Raw genomic sequence first — 21,328 nt, 5'->3', positions numbered from 1 at the left:
TTTCCCCAAACGAGGAAAAAACCCATCTCATCTCTTAGAAGAAAAGTTTAGCCCCCCCACTATAGCACACTGTTGCTTTGCGTATCTGTCTCTCAGGTCAGCTCAGCGTCGGCTGGGCCACCCTGCTAGCTCTGATACGCCCAACAGTACCTTTGCGTGGGTCTTTGGCTCCGCAGTCCTTTTACCTTGGCTGTCTCGGCCGTGGTTCGAAAGAGGGGACACTCCAGGCTCAGGGAGAAAGGTTTTATTCAGGTAACTCAGGGGCAGCCCCTGGTTCCAGGCCTGTGCCTCTGGGGAGTGACCCCCGGCCTTGGTTACAGGGGGTTTTTGTTCTCCCAGAATCTCAGGGGTGGATACAAGTTACAAGACCAATGAAACAAAGCCAGGTGGGTAAGGTCAAAATGCAATACACAACATTAACAAATCAGGTGAATTTGGGATGGAGTCCTGGGAGACCACCAATCACTGTCAGACACCTCTCCTGAAGGTTTTGGGTTCTGGGGGATGATGGACACGTGGGGGAGAATACAATGTGATGGGGGAAAATACAATAGGATGACCGAAACCCTGGGCAGAGGATTAGGTTGCCTTAGTAACTCTTATCAACTTCTGATAAGAACCCTCCAAGACAAGAACTTTGCCTGGCTAGGGTTAAAGTCCAAATCACATCAAACCTACAACTAAAAAACCTATGAGACAATTTCAGCACCCCCACAGCACACTGAGCCTCAGCCTGCCTGTGCTCTCGGAAGATAGGAAGAGTCATTCATTCCTCTCAGGTCATGCCCTCAGAGACTTTACACAGAAGAACATTTTATGGTTCCTCTAATCAAGGTGTCAACCTGCTCAACCTGATTAACTCCTGGGAATTCTCTGGTTACACGTATAGATGCTACTGCAGTCATTCAGAAAAGTCAGATGGGAAAGGTGTTTTGTGGGTACTTAGAGGCAATACCTAGGCGTGGTTTTTAGGACCTTTAGCATTTGTCCTGTGCTTAGTCTCCAGCTTCCTACAGCTAAAACCACAAATGCAGAACCAGTCATAATCTTACCAAAAATATCCCCCACTTAGAAATTGGGTTGATCAAGAAATGAAATGGGATAAAGTTAAGAATACCAGTTGCTGAAACAATAGCCAAGATTGTTATGAAATGAATGAATTTTTCCCCCTTGCCCAACCATATTAAAATACACTGTCTGAAAAAAAATTGGTCATCAAACCCAGAAAGGATCCCATGCTTCTTTACAAAGTTGACATGGCAAGGGGATCCTGGCACGTGATCCATGTCAAACTTAGGCCAAAACAGAGAGAAAAGAGCCTTATCTGGTATTGCCAGAGAAAAATTCATCTTGCTACCTCTGACAGAGGTCAGCATTTTTCAAAACAGTTCCAGCCCTCCCTGCCTCTCTTTGAGGACACATGATTTGGCAGCTCCTGACATAGGAGAGCCAGAAATGTTGAGGCCTTAAGCATGGACCTGAGGCTATGCAGAAGATCTGGCTTCCGGCGGGACTTCCACCACTGTGCCCCAGTGCCAAGGACAGAGCCATAACTTGAGGGTGTTGAGAAGGCACCAGGCTGGCACCCACAGGGGTCTCTGGATAAGCCTGGACTCGCTTTCTTGTGAGGGCTCCCACACCAACCATCCCATGGGAGATGGTTTGCTGGGTCAGAGGCTCATCCCAAGAGTGTGCTGGAGGTCCAGGAAGAACCTGAGAACACTTGCATGTGGGGCCATGGACTTAAGCTGGGTATCAGACCCTGCAAAGCCCAGTACAGGAAGGTGACTGAGCTGGCCAGGGTTTGCTGGGCTGAACTGTGGGCTACTCCCTGTAGTTTGCATCACAACATTTCAGCACTTAAGGCTACACAGGATGCCTAGACCAGGATTAGGTTTGGGATAGTTTTTCAGGACAGCATGGGTACCCAGGTTTAAAAAAACGGGTTATCCTTGCAGGCTGCAGCCCCTTTAAGCCAGCACAGCTCCTGCAGGTAACAGGACACAAGGCTTTGCTTTGGCTCTGTAGAGCTTTGATATGGAAGTTTTGCTTTGCCCGAATTTGCCTAGACCTGAACAAAGCTTTCCTTTTACTTGGTTTGATCTGTTGGTTCTAATGACCAAGTAGCTACACTGAACCTGCATTGCTTACCTTCCAAAGGTACAACCATGGCTTTTATACAGAGAGTAGCAACATGCAGCTCTTGTGTGGGGTGTGAAACTTTTGCAATCTTATCAGAATGATGCAATGCAGGCCTGGTATGAGAGAAAAGGCTGCAAAGGTGGGCTCCTAAAAGGTGCCGTAGAGGAGTACAGGCACAGCATGTTGGAGACAGGGCATGGGTTGGTGCTGAGTGCCGCAGGGCTATAATCAGCATGCCAGTGGTGAGAAAAAGAAGTGCTGGCCTGGAAGCTGAGAAAAACCCATTTTGGGAATAATAATAATAAATAAATAAAAAAAAAAAAAAAAAAAAAAAAAAAAAAAAAAAAAAAAAAAAAAAAAAAAAAAAGCTGTTGCCTGGCCATACCCATTCCCATTCCCCCCTGCTGAAACCATTGGCCCAGAGGAACAGTGGAACAGCGAGTGGGACACCAGAGGAAAGGTGAAGAGCCTACAACATGTGCACATAACAGTTTTGACTGTATTATTACTACTGAGGCTTTCCATTAATAATTTTGAAAAACAAACAAATGAAGCTGCAGAATAACAGCTTTTTAATTGGTCTGATAAGACTTCAGTTACACTAATGCTAAGAGTCAGAGTTTGGCTTAAGGTTGGATTCATAGCTCAAGTTTGGAAGGTTTTTCCAGAAGACCTTGGGCTGCAAAAGGGCTGTCAGGTGTTGATGAGCTAAACCCATATCATTCACTGTAATCCATCCCTTCACATCCGTAGCTACGTTTTTGCATGTATCCCCAACTCTAACAAAAGCACTGATCCCTGTTCAGTGACCCTGTGCAGAGGCAAACCTCAGTGATCCTTGCAGGCATCAGCTGACAACTTAACCCACTACCACCTTTTTTAACTTACCAGTTCCCTCGGTATATCCCAAATTCCAGCTATGGCCAGGCTGTGGGTAAGGATGATGGCTCAGGATTGCAAGCACCTGTGAGCAGCAGTAGGCTGGAGCTGAGTCTAGCTGGTACCACCAGCACCCCCACAGCTTCCCAGCTGCTCTGCTGCTTCTGCCTAAATCTGGAGGCTTGGAGCTTATAAAGACTGATGCTGGGCCAACAGGCAGGGAAATGGAGAGAGGCTTCTCATGGAGACTCCAAAACTGTTCACTGTCCCCAAAGCAGTCTCAGTTTTCCTTTGGGCTTCCTGCTCTCTGGTGTCTCTGAACTTGGCTTAGGTCTGAGGGAATACATAATTCTGGACATTCTTCCTTCCAATTTGGACACTGGACCATGACAATGGCTCTTAGGCAACAGAAATAGTTAATTAAGCAGGGAACCTCTGAATGGAGTTGTCATGCAACAGGGTCAATTTAACTCTTTTGCCTTGGACTCTGTCCCGAGCCTGTTGCCTTCACATAGTCCAGACGGACACAAAGTTCAAGTAAACAAAAGATTATTGGTCTGCTTGGGCAACTGGGAAGGACAGGAAAGATAAATTAAACTGCCTGGATAACCATAAAAAGATTGATTGTTGCCTCTAGTGCAGGGCAGGGATAGAGAAAGTATAAGAGATTTATAAGAGGTTATCCAAGTTTTGTGGCGACAAAAAATAGAAAAAAAAAGAACAAAGCCTTTTCCACTTGTATTTATATGAAAATTATTCAACACATAGACACTAAGTTAAAAAACTTACTGAACATGTAGAAGGGAAAAGTTTCTTATGATTTCTTCTCTTTTAAAAAAGAAATCAAAACCAAATGTAAAGACCATGATCTTACTTAAGATCAATCATCTCATATTCTTTTCTGTTTATACCATTCAGGTTTAAAAATAATTTTCTAAGAATAAAAACTATTTTTGACCTATCATTACACTGGGGAAAAAAAGATCTTAAGGGTTTTTTTCCAATTTTTTTATCATTAAATGTTTTAGTAACTTTTTACAGAAGACAACACTACTCTAATTCAAAATGTTAGCTTCATTATGTCTCTGCAGTTAAGCCCACAGCCTGACATAACTATATGCCTCATCCCCGCAGAAAACCTTTTTGACAGTTAATCAACTTAACAAGACTCCTGCAAGGATCCCAGCATATGGTCCCTTAGCACAACTCTGTGATGCCTTACTTCTAAGGTCACTGAATTTCTCCTCATTAACATCCACTTGCGTGACACAGCTGATCCTGGCACAGCTTCAAAAGAACCCCTCAAAGCCCTCAGGGAAGTGTTTGCTCTCAGAGCTTAGCAGCCTTCAGAGGTGCCTGTGAAAGGAGCCTTGCAAATAAACCCACACTAGCAGCAGAAAAGGAAGAATTATGGAAACACAAGAGGCAGCCCTGAACCATCACCCTTAGGACCCAACCCTCTACAGCCAGGCGTGTTTAAAAACTTTCAGCTGTAGCTTTTAAACCCTTGGCCACAGAGGAATCTGTGAATGCCTTCAGCCAACACAACAGCACTGGCAAGCACTGTGAAAACACACAATACATGATATGAATCTTCTGTGGTGGGCATGCAGCACTTTTTCCTCCTCTGAACCATGAATACTTAAAAACAATAAAATCCCCTAGGAATGTAGGAATCTTCCAAAAACTCCCCTGGACACAGACCAAGCCCTCCATGGCTTAGAGCCCTGTTATTTCAGCAAGGTCAGAGGGAGTTAGCCTGAACTTATGGTCACAAAGCATTTGGCCCAACATCTGTTAATGGCAGAGTTTGCTTCTGCCTCTGTCTAACTTTCAATTAAAGGCACAGCAAAACTGAGGGAGTGGGACTGAGTGGGGTGTTTGTACAGATCCCCCAGCTGCCCCTGCCCATGACATGCTCTGCATCACCCTGCTGGGGATGGAAAAGCTTTGAAAGAAGAAAACCCTGTAGTGGAACTCACAAAAGCCATGTAATTTCATATGGCATAGATGTGAAGGAAAAAAATTAATTAATAGCTCAACCTCTTAGAAAACCTTTTGTTCCTTACTGCTCACATTGTCTGACAACAGAACAGCTCTATGTTTGAGCTGAGTTCTTTGTCTTGGCTGTATTTTGGCATAGCTACAAACCCCAGACACAGGAGAAGGCATTAAGGACTCAAAAGAATGTGGAAGAGAGCTAATAATTCTTAAGTAAAAGTGTGAACAGAAGTTTTCAAAAAAAAAAAAAAAAAAAAAAAAAAAAAAAAAAAAAAAGAATTGTTCAGTGCTCTGTACTCACAGATGAGCAGCTAAGTCTGAGAATTTGATGTATAATGAGAGCTTTTCCTTTTTCAGATGTTAATATATATCTCCATATATGCAGCTAGATAAACAATTGGCAAGATTTCAGAAGCATGGAACAATAATCCAGCTAGGCTTTGGCATTAAGCAACTATAGATCTGACTTTAGCTCAGTGAATCTGCTTACTTTGCTCAAGTGTTTCTAATAAATACTGCCTTTCATGTCTGTGCCTCCAAGAAGTGCAACTACCTTGACACTAGGTTTCAAGAAGGTTGGAGTATAAATGAAAGAAGGGGGTGAAGGTGACCTTGTTTTACCAGCACAAGACATCTCATGAATGCAGCCTCACTGGTACAAAATATCTTTAAACTGAGCCAATGGTGCCCATTTCAGAGGGACCAACCTGGTCAATGGAACAAAGCACTGCCAAAATGCTCAGCATGAGGATATACACTGATATCTGAGGAGGCTGCAGCAGCCAGAGCATGGGGGCTTAGTACAGGAGCAACAGGGGAGGAGTCAGACAGGAGGACTATCATTACCCAAATATAACTTCAGAGTTCCTCTGCATTTGAAAATCAGCACCAGTGAAATGTTGCAGGACACTCAGAAAGTGGCACAAGAAAAGCAACTCCTGTTTATTGAGAAGAGTTTTCAAATCCATGTGCTTTGTCTTTTACCATTGCCTGGAGCAAAACTTACTTTCACTTCACCAATTAAAAACTGTTAAAATTGCACTTACCTTTCGCATTTCCTTCTATTGCCAGCAATTTAAAGAGCCCTGGTGAGTCCCATGCATTTTTCTATTTTGCTATGATACTTCTAATTGCTGAACAGCCTGGTAATATGTTAACTCATAGTATAATTAAAAGCTAGAGGACCTTTTGGATGCAAACCTCAGTACTTGAAGCATTGGCAAACATTCCTTTTGCCTTTCAGAATGGAAATCAAATCAAGTTCTCATCTTGCAAAGTCATAGAATGTACCTTATGAAATTTTTATTACTAGGGCAGAGATATAAAATGCCTGTGCTCTGACTTGGGCACATTAATTGTAAGAAGAAGGCTCACACTATTTCATGAAATAGAGGAACTGGGAGGAGGATGATAACCAGGTGTACCTTCCACTAAGGTTTGAGCCACCTAAAGAAAAGCCACTAAAACTTGGTTGGATACTACTTTCTCTTTATGCTGTTTATAGTGTAACACATTGACAAAGATATGCTAACTTCGTTGTACACATAGGAGACAAAATTTGTCATATGCTGAACAGCTGCTTGTGGCCTACACATCCTACAAGAATTTGTAACCTACACATGTCTGATTTATGCAACAAGATGCTAAAAATACATATACCTAAGCAAATGTGTTTCTGGAAGAAGACTGCTCTTTTTCAGGGCATTTTGATGGCACTTTGTTGCATAGACACGGTTGATCCCTCTAAAGTGAACACTGTTTGAGTTTAAAGATTCTTTGAAGTTTTAAATTAAAAATAGAGAAAGTATGTTTATGATATAGAATATAATTTTTGTGGAAATCCTCTTTCCTTCATGATCTTTCTGGTCACTGATCGCCAGAGTTAATATCTGAGCCAGGACACGATCAATGAATAATAGAAATCATGATATTTGTATGACATTTTCAAAATCTGTAAGTCATTTTTCATTATGTTAATAAAGCAAATATTAAAGTAAATTTAGCCTTCTTCTAATAGCATTGTACTAGTGGATTCAAAATGAGAGTATTAAGGGAAGCTTTCCCAGAAGACAGAATTACCAGAGTGCTGTGTGCCAGAAGAAATAGGATGTTGACACATAGTCCCCTGGCTTGCTTTTCAATAATAGTGCACAGCACAGCACAGCACAGCGAGCACACAGCTGCAGTGCCTCACAGTGCTCACACTCCGGGACTCAATCCGTGCTTAGTTTCAAGACAAAGTTTGCTGTCTTAATTCATTCCATACTTTTGATTTTTAATTGTGCTGCTAGTTTACTTAGTAAACAAAACAAAAATCTAACAGAGGTAAAAATTAATATTTATGAGGGAATTTACACTCATCTGTTTGCTTGCAAGCTGCATTACTGACACCCTTTTCAACAGTGTTACTAGAACTCCTCAGCATTCCAAACAAAATCAGAATCTGTTTGCCCAGGGTTTTCTTCTACACACGGGAGTGAAGTCCCTGCAGCAATGCATTTAAAATATGTGGATTTTTAAAGTACAAAAGGAACATAGTTTGATGACTTATTTTTTAACCCTATGCTGCTTTGTTTTTTTTTTTTTTTTGGTTTTTTTTTTTTTTTTTTTTTTTTTTAACTGCATAACAGCAGTTGAAATTAGGAAGGCCTATTTTTAAGGCATTCATAATAAGCTTGTGATGACTTCAAGAACAAACTGAAAGGTTCCCACATGAAAGTGTGTGACAAGTCTGGAGCTGCATTCTCATGCTTCAGGCAAACCAGAAGCGAGGCCCAGCACAAACCAGTGAGGTTACGCCTACAGGAATGATGCAGACATATCCAAACTCATTCTAAACTAGGCCAGAGTCTGCACAGGCTGTAAAACTTTGTCCAAGAATCAGGATAAATATTCAATCAGTTCATCCGTTCCAGTAGAAACAACAACTCATAGCAGGGAGAAGAGAGTAAAAATCTCTGCACTTAGCAGTTAGGGCAGAGAGCTTGGAAAGAAAATCACGGACAACAGTCCTTGTTTCACAGGCTGGGTTTTTTTTTCTTCAGCCATGATTCCTGTTCTTCCTCACCTGCTGACATTTATTTGGAGACACCATTTTACTATATGAAAAAACATAATTTTCAATTTTGAAGAGTCTGATCCTGTAGATGTGTGTTATATGTGATCTGAGACAATCTCAGATCAAGACTCTCCTGGGACCTTGAGGCAGGATAATCTTGTCTGTTCAGCTGGCACATCCAATAGATGCTGAGCTTCCCAAGCCTGTGATGGTCTTGCCTTCAGCAAAGGGGCAACAAATTATCTTGCATGCAACCAAGACTAAGAGCTGCCTGAGAGCAGCGAGTTAGCTCGAAGTCTGCACACCCCAGCTTGTATTCTAGTCACTTGTTCATCCATATTCTCATGCCTAAAGATCTCACCATGACAACAAAATATATAATAACCTGCATTTTCAAATTTCTTTGTGACTTCCATCGGGTCAAAAAGTAGTAATAAGGAATCACCTAAAAATAAAACAAAGGTTTTCTCATTCTGACCCCAGAAGCCATGACTGCTCAAGAACAAACTTCCCTTGAGTGGTTTTAAATTGCTTGCTCTCCTCAGACTGATACACAGAATGTTACCAACTGTAACACTACTCTGAAAATGGATCCAAATAAATACAAGTTGTGAATCCACTCAGTTTACAAATGAAAGGATTTTTTTTTTCGTTTCCAGAGACCAGTCCACCACCCTGCTTCTAAGGCTTCTAAAGCAGCAGGTTAGACTCTTCTTTGACATCTACCCTCAAGCACCTATGCAGAAAACCCACCTTTTATGGATATCTCTGCAACCCACATTAAGATGAGTGACACTAAAAGCATCAATTGCCTTCAGAAATCAGGAGAATGATGTTTCTTTTTTTTTAAAAAAAAAAAAAGTCATTTCGGAAAGCACACCCGTTGCTTGGCTGACCTTTTTCTCTCTATTCATGTCCTCCTAAACCTTGAAGCAGTTTCCAGAACACATTTCCCACTGCTGAAAGGTAAACCCCCTATTAATTTCGAACAATACACGGCTGTATTTACCCAAGACCTAAATAGGTGGGACTCCAGAGACACAGTGCGGCACTCCCACCCTGTAACAGGATCAATCAGGTTTATCCACAGACCAGGGTCTGTGAAACAAGTGAAAATTTCTGTGGTAGTTGTGCTACTGGGTACAGTTCCTGGGCTCTGGTGGTCTGTGGGAGCTCTCTGGTGTTCTGTCCAGAAACACAAAAAAACTTTCCCTGAGGCTTTCCTGTGCATAACTCTTCTTGCCTGACAGTGCCACTTTCAGCAAGCAGAACTGACAACCATGGGCAGTACTTATGCTGTGTCTGCCTAAGTGCACCGAACAAAAGTACAGGCACAGGAATTATACACAGAATAAAAGTAAAAATCTGTTTCCTTACACACGAGACTGCAGTGCAATTACATCTATTCAGAATTTTGTTTTAGCAGCATCAATGTGGACTACTGCATATTCCCACTTCTAGAAAGTCACATTTTATGTCCCTACTTTAAAAAACCTTGCAAAGAAAATATCAAAGATTGCTTTTTGCAACTCCTATCTGTAAGAAGACTAAGAACAAGCCTAACTAGTTTTCAGAAAGAACAGAAAATCCAGCATTAATCATCTACCAAGATCCAACATTTCAACATTTTCTCATTAATTCATGCGCTTGTCTGCCCACCTACTTAAAACCCCGAAATATTTCAACACATAATGAATAAATCACAGGAAGAAATGTAATGAAGTATGAAAGTAAAGTGGAATTCAAATACGTCATCCATCAGTTACTACCTTCACCATAGATGTGGACAGGTGTTAAGAACTAAGCATAGAGCAGCATGAGATTCCTCCTGCTTCTCATTCCTTCTATGGCAATTCTGAAATCCTTTTCTACATTCAGGAGAAAATGCTGCAATACTATTATTGTTCTGTGTTTTATGCACACTGATATAGCTCATTCATTCCCGCTGAGTTTCAGTTAAGGCATTGCCAGCCTTGCAGAGAATACAGGAACAGTTTTGCTTCAAATGTCCATGGATTTACAAACTGTTTTACCCTCAGTAGTCAAACATACAGAAAATTTAAAAAAAACCTTTGCATTTTTTTTGTCTCTGAAGAAAATTTGTGATCAGCTTCCATTTGCCTAGCTTTCACCCCCTTGCCAGCTTCTCTTTAGCATTCTGCAAAATCCTGACTGCAGCATGATGACTAGGGAAAGGCATCGGACCGACATGACAGAGCAAGGAAGCCAGAGAAAAGAACAGCACACTATTTTTCCTTGTCATCTCCGAGGGAACAAGTGAACAAGTTGTGCTGGCTTTACTCCACAGACACCAAGAAGCAGCCAAGGCCACCTCCATTTAAGGGGGAGCTCCCCATCACTGTGCACTCTTGTGAACACCAGAGGACAGGCAAATAAAGGCCAAAAATGCAATGCCCAAATAATTTAAGGCAGTGTAAACATTACAAGGTTGTACAAGTAGACAATAAAAGATGACAACTGATTTAAAGCATCAACCACTAAAGCCAGCCTCTTTAAACAAAAATTAGATTTATTATCAGACAATTAGAGCAAATACTTTCAGATTGGATCTGTGGACAAAGGATTTTGTTTTGAGAAGAAAGCACTGTATATTCTTTTCTTTTTGCTGTCAGACTGTAAAAACATTGACTACCCTTAATTCACTTGCTTTTACAATAGCATAGTCATTCATTCCTCACCACACCCATATATACTTTATCTTCTATTCATACTCAAAAGCTAAAGTCACATAAAAAGTTCTATATGACACCTCTAAGGAAAGCAGCACTAACCTTAAGAGTATTAAAAAGGAAAATAAGCGTGATCATTTTTCTAGTTAAGATCTATCTCCATTTACAAAATCAGTTTACATTTAAAAACTCAAAAGGAGTGTGTATCTCTGAGGAACAACTTGTATCCACACCAGTGGAGAGGGGTGCACATCAACATTAGTACTTTTACTTGTATCAGTTTTTGAAGCACTGCCTACTTGTCTGTACTCAACATGCTTCTGGTTCACATTGTGGAAGTTCCCTGCACATGGCAGCTTGAATATTGTTAGATGGGACTGAGCTTCCATAGTTACTCCAGGGAATTTCATGAATATTCAGTATACAGGACCAAAAGAATGCTACATCATATTAAAACTCCAACTTACACAGCATGGGAAAAAATACATTTCACAGTAAGTGTTTCACATTACAGATCCACCTTAATTGCACTGCTCCATCTGCTGCTGTGGACATACTTATCTGCCTGAAATTATTGGAGGGGGGAAGCTAAGCTTTCTAAAGTGGCCCCTTTTTTTTTTTTTTTTTTTTTGCCTTGACTAGATTTATGGACTCCAGTATTGTTTTTAAAATGAAGCTTGATTCGTGATTCTAAATACCAACTCTGAGTTATTATATCCTTTTTAAAGGTTATCTATAAAAATATCAATAAAACTTGAAGTTTTAAACTCTGTTTCACCACATTCAGAGGGAAAGCCATGGCAAAAACAGGACAAAAGTTAGTGCTTGATACGAAGCTGACGGGAGCTACTGTAAGTGCACTTCTGAGAAGTGCCCCAATAGGACATCCCTTTCAAGGCCTTCAAAAAGTTCAGAAATGAAGGTGCTTGAGCCAGCAGGTGTAAGCAATTAAACTTTTATTCATGATCCTTTACATATGACTAAAAATGTTCACCACAAAATGCAAACTTGTACTTGTATTCAGCAGTGAAAACAGTCACCTCTTCATAGTAAAGCACCATAGCACATCACAGAAGAGTCAGAAATAGATTTCATTTGTCAATTTTTCTCCACACAATGTACTTGACAAAGTTGAAGATTTTATCGAAGGCTAAAAGTTCCAGAACAAATTCTATAGTCACCTGAGTGTTTGGCAGGAACAGTACTATTCAGTAGCAGTTACTTTTTTCTGCCTTTTTTGTAAAAAAGAGCTATTTTTCACGAAAATGAGACAGACACAATTGGGCCAAACATTGAGATGTATATTTCACCTGCATTTTTCAATGGGAGACAAACAGAACAGTTTGCTAGTAGGAGTACCTACAACAACTATAAGAGCAGTTGCCAAAAAAATGGAAAAAAACCTCCAGCTCATTACAGCTGATTGGTAGGGCCAACCCACTTCCAGGCACCTATAACTCCATTCAGTTTTATTCATTACGTTTAACTTGCATTTCATTCATACTACATTTAAAAAGACAACATGATTTTTTTTTTTTTTAAGTTAAGTTGTGTACATGTACACAGTTTTGGTATTCTTTTAAAGCTGTAAAATGTATACATAAAGAGAGTCTAATGACCCTATTACAGATTAAAGAGAAATAACCAGAATCAGTGTTACATGCAAAATAATATTCTACCACAGAAACCAATACAGTTATCAAATAATTAATTAGAGAATAAAAGTGTTATACAAAAAGAGAAATGGTGCCTTTTTATCACTTCACAGCAGCATATAAGAAGGCAACGTTAAGAAAAGTGCACAGCAGAAAAAGAATTGTTTTGTTTTCCGAAACACTTGAATTTTTCTTCAGATGTCAGGCTTCTGTCCATGAACACATTGGGTTAGGATTGTTTATATTTTCTCCCAGAGAATGTATTCTCTTCTTGCATGAATTCTCAGTAAGGCGCTTACTCTGACATGTAGGAACGATACATCAGGGCCACGATAATCGCTGCTATTGCTGGGATCACCCAGTTGGACCATGAACTAAAGGGAAGTTTTTGAAAAAGCAGATTAGGAAGTGAGAACCAACAAGTTATAAAAACAAACAAACAGAAAAGTCATTGCTTAAAGAGGTCCTTCCTCCCCACTTCAACAAATACTTCAAATTCAGGGCAACAGAACACCTGGATTAGCCAGTAATACTCCAGACAAGGGAAGAAGCTTGTACAGTAAGGCTTTGTACTGGAGCTTACAAGAAGTTTGCTTACTAGAGAAGAGTAAAATCCTAGGCACATTTAAAGTCACGGTGTGCTGACCAGAATGTCATTCATTCAAAACCCATTTAAGTAGCAGCATCACAATGACACTTCTAAGCACTCAAACTCCCCACCCAGAGGGTCACAGAAGAGTCCTCTGAGGTTTCAGCAGTAGGCAATTGTCAGCAGGATATAACTTTAGAAAGTTTATTCAGTGGTTTTCCAAGCTGTTTTTCAACCCCCTCCCAATTCTGATAGATCTTCCTTCTTCTACACAGAATCCTCTTAGACTTCCCTCAGATGCAACAGTGGTAGCAAATTTTAAAAGCAAGGCATCCATGTCAGTAAAATAGTTGGCAATGGCTTTAAGAGTCTTCCCTTCACGTGGCAGACTCCAGAAATAAAGGCCTGTGCAAAACAAATCATTTGGTAGATACTGACACCCGTCAATATGAGCAATCACTTCACCTTGCAGGCTACAGCTATCTGTAGAGATCTATGCAGTTTCAGGAACTAGTTAATCACTGCATAGTTTGGCCATTGGCTGGATTTATAACCGCTGCTCCAACACTGCAGTTTTTTTATAGCTGACTTCATCCAAAGCCTCCTTGCCTATCCAGGCTGGGCATTTGCCTCGTCGACTCATCTTTTGGCACACAGGACAGTCTGTTCCTGTGCCCTCAAAATCTCTGTTTTGAAGAACACCCAGCTTTCCTGAACTCCTTTGTTCTTAAGGGCTGCTTCCCAAGGAACTCTCTGAATAAGTCTCCTAAATAGGCCAAAGTCTTCCCTCTGGAAGTCCAATGAAAGAGTCTTATTGATGTAGCTCCTGATTTCACCAAATATCAAGAACTCTGTAATTTCATGATCACTGCCCCAGTCGTCCTCAAACCACCACATCACCCAGATATGGTCCCAAACTTAAGGAGATTCCAGGAATTTTGGGGGGAAAATCTAGGAAAAATGGTTGGGAATGACAACTAAGAAAAATCTGGGGAAAATGGCCAAAATCTGCCCAGAAATCACATGGAAAGTGGCTGCAAGAGGCCCAAAATCTGCACTAAAACATCTAAAATGTGCACTTAAACACCCAAAATCTGCACTTTAACACCCAAAAATGTCCCCAAACTCTGGGAGATTCCTGGGATTTCTGGGAGAAAAGCTGGAAAACATCTTGGGATACACAGAGGAAGAAATCTGAGGAAAATCTTAGATACAATGGCCAAAATCCGCTCAAATCCATGTCACAGAGCCCCAGAGTAGCTGTGATGTCACAAAGGGGCTGTGTGACAGCATAGAGTGGGTTGTGTGAGGTCACAGATTGGGCTATGACATCACAGAATTTGTTGTGTGAGGTCATCAGGCAGCTACAGCATCACACAGGGGAGTGTGTGACATTGCAGAGCAAGATGTGACATTTTGCTGTGGCTTTATGACATCATAGAGAGGGCTGTGAGGTCATAGAGTGTGCTGTGACATTACAGGGTGGCTGCATGACATCACTGAGTGAGCTGTGTGACATCACTGAATGGGTTGTGACATCACAGAGCTAGCTGTGACTTCATAGAAGGTGAGTCTGTGACATCAGAAAGTGGGTTGTGATAACATAAAGATGTAACTCTAGAAAAAGAAACAGGAAATGTCCCAGTGAAAAAATGGACAAATAGGGAAAAAAAAGTCTGAGATTGTAAAAAGTTACATTCTGAAGCTTCTGGAGCAGAAAAGAGGGAGTTTATTGCTTCTGCAAAGATCCAGGCATCATTTTCCTCAGGGGATCCTTGATCCCCTGGTTCCTCAGGCTGTAGATGAGGGGGTTCAGGGCTGGAGGCACCACTGAGTAGAAAACTGAAAGGGCCAGATCCCTGAACTGAAAGGGCCAGGAGACAGATGGGAGCTTCAGGTAGGAAAACATGGAAGTGCTGAGGAAAAGGGAGACCACGGCCAGGTGAGGGAGGCAGGTGGAAAAGGCTTTGTGCTGCCCCTGCTCAGAGGGGATCCTCAGCACAGCCCTGAAGATCTGCACATAGGAGAAAACAATGAACACAAAACAGCCAAGTACTAAATAGGCACTAATTGCAAGAAGGCCCAGTTTGCTAAAGCAGGAGTGTGAGCAGGGGCGCTTGAGGATGTGTGGAATTTCACAGAAGAACCCATGGCACAGGGGCAGGGAAAATGTATTGGCTGTGTGCAGCAGTGAATAGAGAAAGGCACTGGCCCAGGCAGCTGCTGCCACGTGGGCACAAGCTCTGCTGCCCAGGAGGGTCCCGTAGTGCAGGGGTTTGCAGATGGACACGTAGCCGTCAGAGCACATGATGGTCAGCAGGAAATACTCTGTTATAGTGAATAAAACAAACAAAAAAAAAATACTTGAGCAGCACATCCTGTGTAGGAGATGGTCCTTGATGTCCCAGAGGGAATTGTGCCGCGTGTCTGCCAATGCCAGCAGGAGGAAGAGGCTGATGGAGCTGCTGTTGGACATTTGCTATGGCTGGACATGGGAACCTGTCAATGGCTAAGGGACAGTGACAAGTCAGGACAGGGTGCTTTGAGCCCAGCCTAGGCCATTTCCTGTAGACTGTCCTGCTGGTGTTGGTGTTTTTGGTGCTGACCCTGACTGCTGACAAAACAGCAACACTTTCACTTCAGAGCTGGACTGGGTTGAGGCACAAGATGGCGGATGGGGCGGAGGGAGCCACACACAAGATGGCGGATGGGGCTGAGGCAGTCACACACAAGATGGCGGAAGTCGCCGAGGCAGACACACACAAGATGGCAAATGAGCCTGAGGCAGACACACACAAAATGGTGGATGGGGCTGAGGCAGACACACACAAGATGGCGGATGGGGCTGAGGCAGACACACACAAGATGGCGGATGGGGCTGAGGCAGACACACACAAGATGGCGGATGAGGCTGAGGCAGACACACACAAGATGGCGGATGGGGCTGAGGCAGACACACACAAGATGGCAAATGGGGCTGAGGCGGGGCCTCCCAGCACGGTCTGCGGCCCCTGCCAGCCCAGCTCCAGCCCGGGAGCCACGCGGGGCAGCGAGAGTCCTTCCCTTCAGCCCTTTGTTGAACAGGACATTAACAGACACCCGGGAAATGGGCACGATGTGGCACATTTGCTCTGTGCACACAAACATAGACCAGCCAGTTTGGAATGTCAGCTGGCAGTATTTTGATGTCAAGGCAATTCAAATTGGTGAAAATAGGAAAAAACTGCAGGCACTGAACATTTTAAAATAAAGGCTTTTATTGTTTCTTCAAAAGAGGGCCAAAAGCATTTCCTGTGCAGATGGACTCTGTTTAGCATCAAGAAGCATCACAAGTGGTTTGGTCCAGGCAGGAGTCACAGTGACTGTGAGGGGATGAAAACGGAGATGGATCTGCTGGAGGCGGATGGTGCAGTGGCTGCTCACCCGCAATGTGTATCCCTCAGGGGACCTATTTCTTTAGAACACCATGAAGACTACAGAGAACTGAAATACAAACCAGAACTGCAGCAGGAAGCCCAGTGCACTTTAGGTTGTTCTCCATGAGACTCTCCAAGCTGAGCACGGCCATTCTGTTCAGCAGACGCACAGGCAGGGGCTCCTTGGAGCGCTGCTCTGGCACCCGTTCTTTGGAGTAGGGGATTGCAGGGGAAAACAAGAGAAGCCCATCCTCTACTGAAGAGGAGCAGTCACTGACAGGAACCAGTGGGTTAAGAAACGTGAGGGGAAAAAAGGCAGAAATTGTGAGGTGACAAGTGTGAGAAATGGGAGTGGAAAAAGGAGAGAAGTGTGAGGGAAGAGAAGGGTAGGAAACCTGTGTGGGAAAGGGTGAGAGAACTGAGGGGAAAATGGTGAGAAATGTGAGTGAAAATGGGAGAGGAAGGTGAGAGGAGGAAAAGGCAGGAAATACAATGGGAAAATTCTAAGAAACATGAGTGGGAAAGGGTGAGAAACGAAGGTGGGGAAATGGAGGGAAATGTGAGGGGAAGAGAGTGAGAAAATTTAGTGGCAAAGAGAGAAAAACAGGCAGCAAATGTGAGGGGAACATTGTGAGAATCCTGAGGGGAAAAGAGTGAGAAACCAGAGGGCAGAGAAAGGCAGAAAACAAGAGGGGGGAAAAAAAGGGTGGGAAGTCTGACAGGAAAAGTGTCAGAAAACAGAAGTGAAAAAAGGGCACAAAATGCAAGAGGAAAAGTATAAGGAACATGAGGGGAAAAAATGATAAATGTGAGGGGGAAAGTGTGAGAAACATGAGGCCAAAAGTGAGAAATGTGAGGAGATATCTTGGGAAAAAATGACTGAGAAAAGAGAGAAACATGAGGGGAGAAAAGGGCAGGATATGTCAGGGAAAAATTGTGAGAAACATGAGGGCAGAAAAAAGCAGGAAACAGTGGGAAGGTGGGGAAATGTGAGAGGTAAAGTGTGAGGAAAGGGAGCTGAAAAGGGTGGGGAAAATGAGTAAAACTTGGGAGGGAAACATGAGAGGAAAACTGTGAGACTCAAGAGGGGGAAGGGGTGGGAATGTGAGAGGGAAAAGAGCAGGAAATGTGAAGAGAGAAAAGGAGAGAAGGCAGTATTGGCATAAGAGCTGAAATAATTCCTAAGACATTCCCCCATGCATTTGCCCATTGATTGCACAAGCCCAGGGCTTCTCTGTATGTCCATCTCCACCTGTGCCTTGATTCCTGTTTGGAAGCAGTAGAAGTGGCAGGATGTGCCCAGCAGCAGGAGCTGCTCCAAGCTGGGAAGGCGCCAGGTGGTGCTGATTTCCAGAGGCTTCTGTGTGCCAGGTGAGGCCAAGGCAGGAGTGGGTTGAAAGGTGCTGGTGCTGCTGCTCCTCTGTGCCAGAGAGCCCTGGCTGGGCAGGGCACGGCGCCCACTGCACTGCGGGCTCTTTCTCCTGCCACAGCTGGGCACAGCTGGCAACAAATCCCCATGACTTGTGGGGAAACCAAGGGCTTTGTGGAGGCTGCATTGCTCTGCACACACCCGGGCCAGCTGCAGCACAGAGCTTTGGCCCCCAAAAAGGTAACCCCGAGGGAAACAGCTGGAAAAGGTTTAATTTTCACCTTGCAATAGAAGCGACCCAAATGCAAGTCATTAAGCAGGGCCCAATCCCTGGTGCCAGCTCAGTGGGAGAAAGGAGGCATGACTTTATTTCAGTGCTGGGTGCATGGGGAATCACTTTTCTAACACAGGTGCTCACTCAGAAATCTCACTTGCTAACTTGTAACCATGGAAAGAAGACCTACTCATTACTTTGCTGAAACTCACAGGCTAAACATTCTCTCCAATTAGTTGACATATTTGAATCACTTCTCAGAAGTTACTGACAGGAGAGTAGGGCTCTCTTGAGGGTCTCTGGTGGTCATTTGGGGAACATCCCATTCCTCCAATTCTCTGATATTCAAGAGCCTCCTACAACCACTTTCTTCCCCTACCAGTAGTTTTCCAGCTTCCTTCTTAGGAGGACTACTCTATTCTCAAGGCTAAGGTAGCCACTTGCACACATCCATCACTGCACTGGGGGAATAGAGGGCTCAACACTGTTAATGCAATGGGAATTCATGATTTTTTACAGTTCAGCGTTTTCTCAACACCTTCCTTCTCTGGGAATTGCTCACAAGCATTTCCTCAATTTACTGTGAAAGTATTTTTGCTTTCTGAAACCACCTTGTGTCTTTCCTTCAGCAATTCAGAAAGAAAACACCAATTGCCTCCTGAAACCCTTCTGCTCCCTTCCAAATCAGTTCACTGCTCAAGCTCTGGACACAGGCTCATCCCCATTCCCTCAGTGAGCTATAAGGTAATATTTTGCTGCAGCCAAAAGCTTACTAGAAAAAAAGAAGGAAAGTTTTTTATGGTAGGTGTTGTTATTTAGGGTTTGGGTTTGTTCTAGTTAATTTGTTGGGTGTTGCTGTGAGCTGAGAGAGGGGCCAGGTTGAAGATCAGACCAAAAGGGAAGTAGGATAAGAGGGGAGGGGACAGAAAAGGAGGCAGTGGGGAGAGAATAAAAATTCCCTAGTACCCAGCCAAAGGGAAAGGGACACAGTTCACCCTGGGCGGGGCAAGGCAATAAAAAGCAGCATTCTGTGTGAGTGTGTGTTGTGTGTGTGTTTGGCTCTTGGGAGAGCGAGATACACACCCAGCTCAGGTGAATCCTTACTAAGAAACAGTTCTCTTTTGCTTTGATGACTTTGTCCCCATTTAATTTCATCCAAGACTTGGCTCCTTTCTAACACCTCTCTCCCAGCAGCTCAGGGCTGTGTTGCACAGCGCTTGCTGTGTGCCAGAGAGCACAAAGCAGGCTGGGCTGGTGCCCCTGAATATTTCTGCAGAGCACTCTGCATTTCACCCCTTTGCTCTGGCCCTGGAGTGCAGAGCTCCAGGAGTGCAGGCGCTTCCTGGCAGAGCTGTGTGAGGCCCTTTTGTGCTGCAGATGTGACCTGCCAAGCTGTCCCTGCCTCCCGCTGGCCTCGGTTCCCCCGGGAGGAAGAAGCGCCGTGCCTGAAGGACGCTGCCCTGTGCTAGAGCCTGCGGAGCAGCCCGGCTCCCTCCCTGTGCCCAGAGTGCTGCACACACTGCTCACCTTTGCCAGGAGTGCCAGGGCAGCCGGCACAGGAGTAGGAATCCTCAGGCAGGCCTGCAGCCCTGGGCTGTGCTGTGCCTTTCTCTCCTCCTGTGCAGACTGCGGGCGGCCAATGCCACCAGTCTGGGCTGTGCCCGGCACGGCTGCGCTTCCCCTCGGGAGCAGCCGGCTGCCAGCTGGGCTCTGAGAGCGCAGCATTCGCCCACGGCCACCAAGAGGCCCCCAGGGCCGGGCTGCTGCCTCTTGCAGCTCCAAGGGCCTCCTTCCAGCCTGCCCCTGCCCAGGCTCAGGCTGCTCCGGGCTCTGCCAGGGCTCTGCTGGGGCTCCAGCCTGGCCAAGGCAGGGCCTGCTCTCACCTGGCGCCCGCTGACAGCTCTGCACCAGCTCTGCGCCTTTCCCAGCAGCCTCCCTGACCTTGCTGCTTTCTCACTGGGGCAAAACTCTCCTCCACACACAGAGACTGCACTTAGGGATACAAATCCAAGGGGCAGCAACTCAAATGCTCTCCAGTCACAGCTCAAGGCCTGCAGATGCACAGGGTGTTTGGGCTGCCCCACTCCTCCTTTGGTTCTGCCTGCAAATGCCACTGCCCTTTCTGCCTCAAACACAAGTGCCACAGCTGGGTAAAACCCAGCCAGTGGGCCACATTCCAAAGGCCCTGTGGTCTGGAGAGGATGACTGAAGAAGAGTCTTCCCCACTTTCCAACTGCACCAAAGAAGCCCTCAATGTCATTTTCCACCTCTAAGTTCAGGAGGAAATGTTGAGCTTTCTCAGAGGCTCAGAAGGAGGGGAATCTTTGCAAGGAGTTGAGATTTCACAAAATTTATTTGTTTACAATCAATCAGTATCTTGTGCTACTATCCTAGGCTCCAATCCTACGCTAGTGTCCTAACTACATTTTTTAACTACAATCCTACTCTATAATCCTTTTCTGAACTGGTGATGGAGCAGTTTTAACGTTGATGTCTCCTTCTTCTCTCCTCCCTCCACTCTTTCACGGTCATGATCAGTGGCACCAGGCTGGATATCGGCTTCGCCAGTGTTACAAATGGATGCTGCACAAAGGGAAAATAACACAACAATAACCCAATACTGTCCAATATCTTTTAAATGAAAAGGGGATTGAGTCAGAGTAGGACTAAGGACCATCAGTGAGGCAGCAGTGGCAAAGTTTGCTGCAAGAGCTGCTAAGTGCCCCAGCCCTGGAAAGAGTTCACGTCTGAGCATCCTGATCTCTTTCAAGATGCCCCTGCTCACTGCAGGGCCCTTGGACCAGATGAGCTTTCCAGGTCCCTGCCAGCCCAGCCCAGTCTAGGACTCCTGGCTGTTTCCATTTGAACAGCACCAAGAGGGGAGGTGAGGAGGAGGGGGCTCATCTGATGCCTTGCACTTGAGTGGAGGAGGAGCCCATCCCTGGGACACTGTTTCCCTGCAGCCCCTTGGCATTTTACCTGCAGCAGCTCCTGGGCAGACCAGCGCCGCGCCTCGTCTGTCTGCAGGCAGCAGCTCAGGAAGTCCCGCAGCAAAGGGGAGAGGAGCTTGGGCTGCTGCAGCTCTGGGGTCCCTTTGGTGGCTATCAGGAGCTGAGCCTGGAGAAAAAGGAAACACCAGTCTCTCAGCTGCTTCTTTCACCTCTGGAACTGCTCTCCCAGATCCCATTGTTCAAGCTGCACTCTGCAGTGGCAGTTTCTGCCGTGGCACAAAGGCAGAGATGACCTTCCTGGACC

The sequence above is a fragment of the Zosterops lateralis genome (assembly GCF_965231275.1).
Source record: "Zosterops lateralis genome assembly, contig: HAP1_HAP1_SCAFFOLD_57, whole genome shotgun sequence".
NCBI lineage: Eukaryota > Metazoa > Chordata > Aves > Passeriformes > Zosteropidae > Zosterops > Zosterops lateralis.
This window is presented reverse-complemented; position numbering follows the sequence as displayed.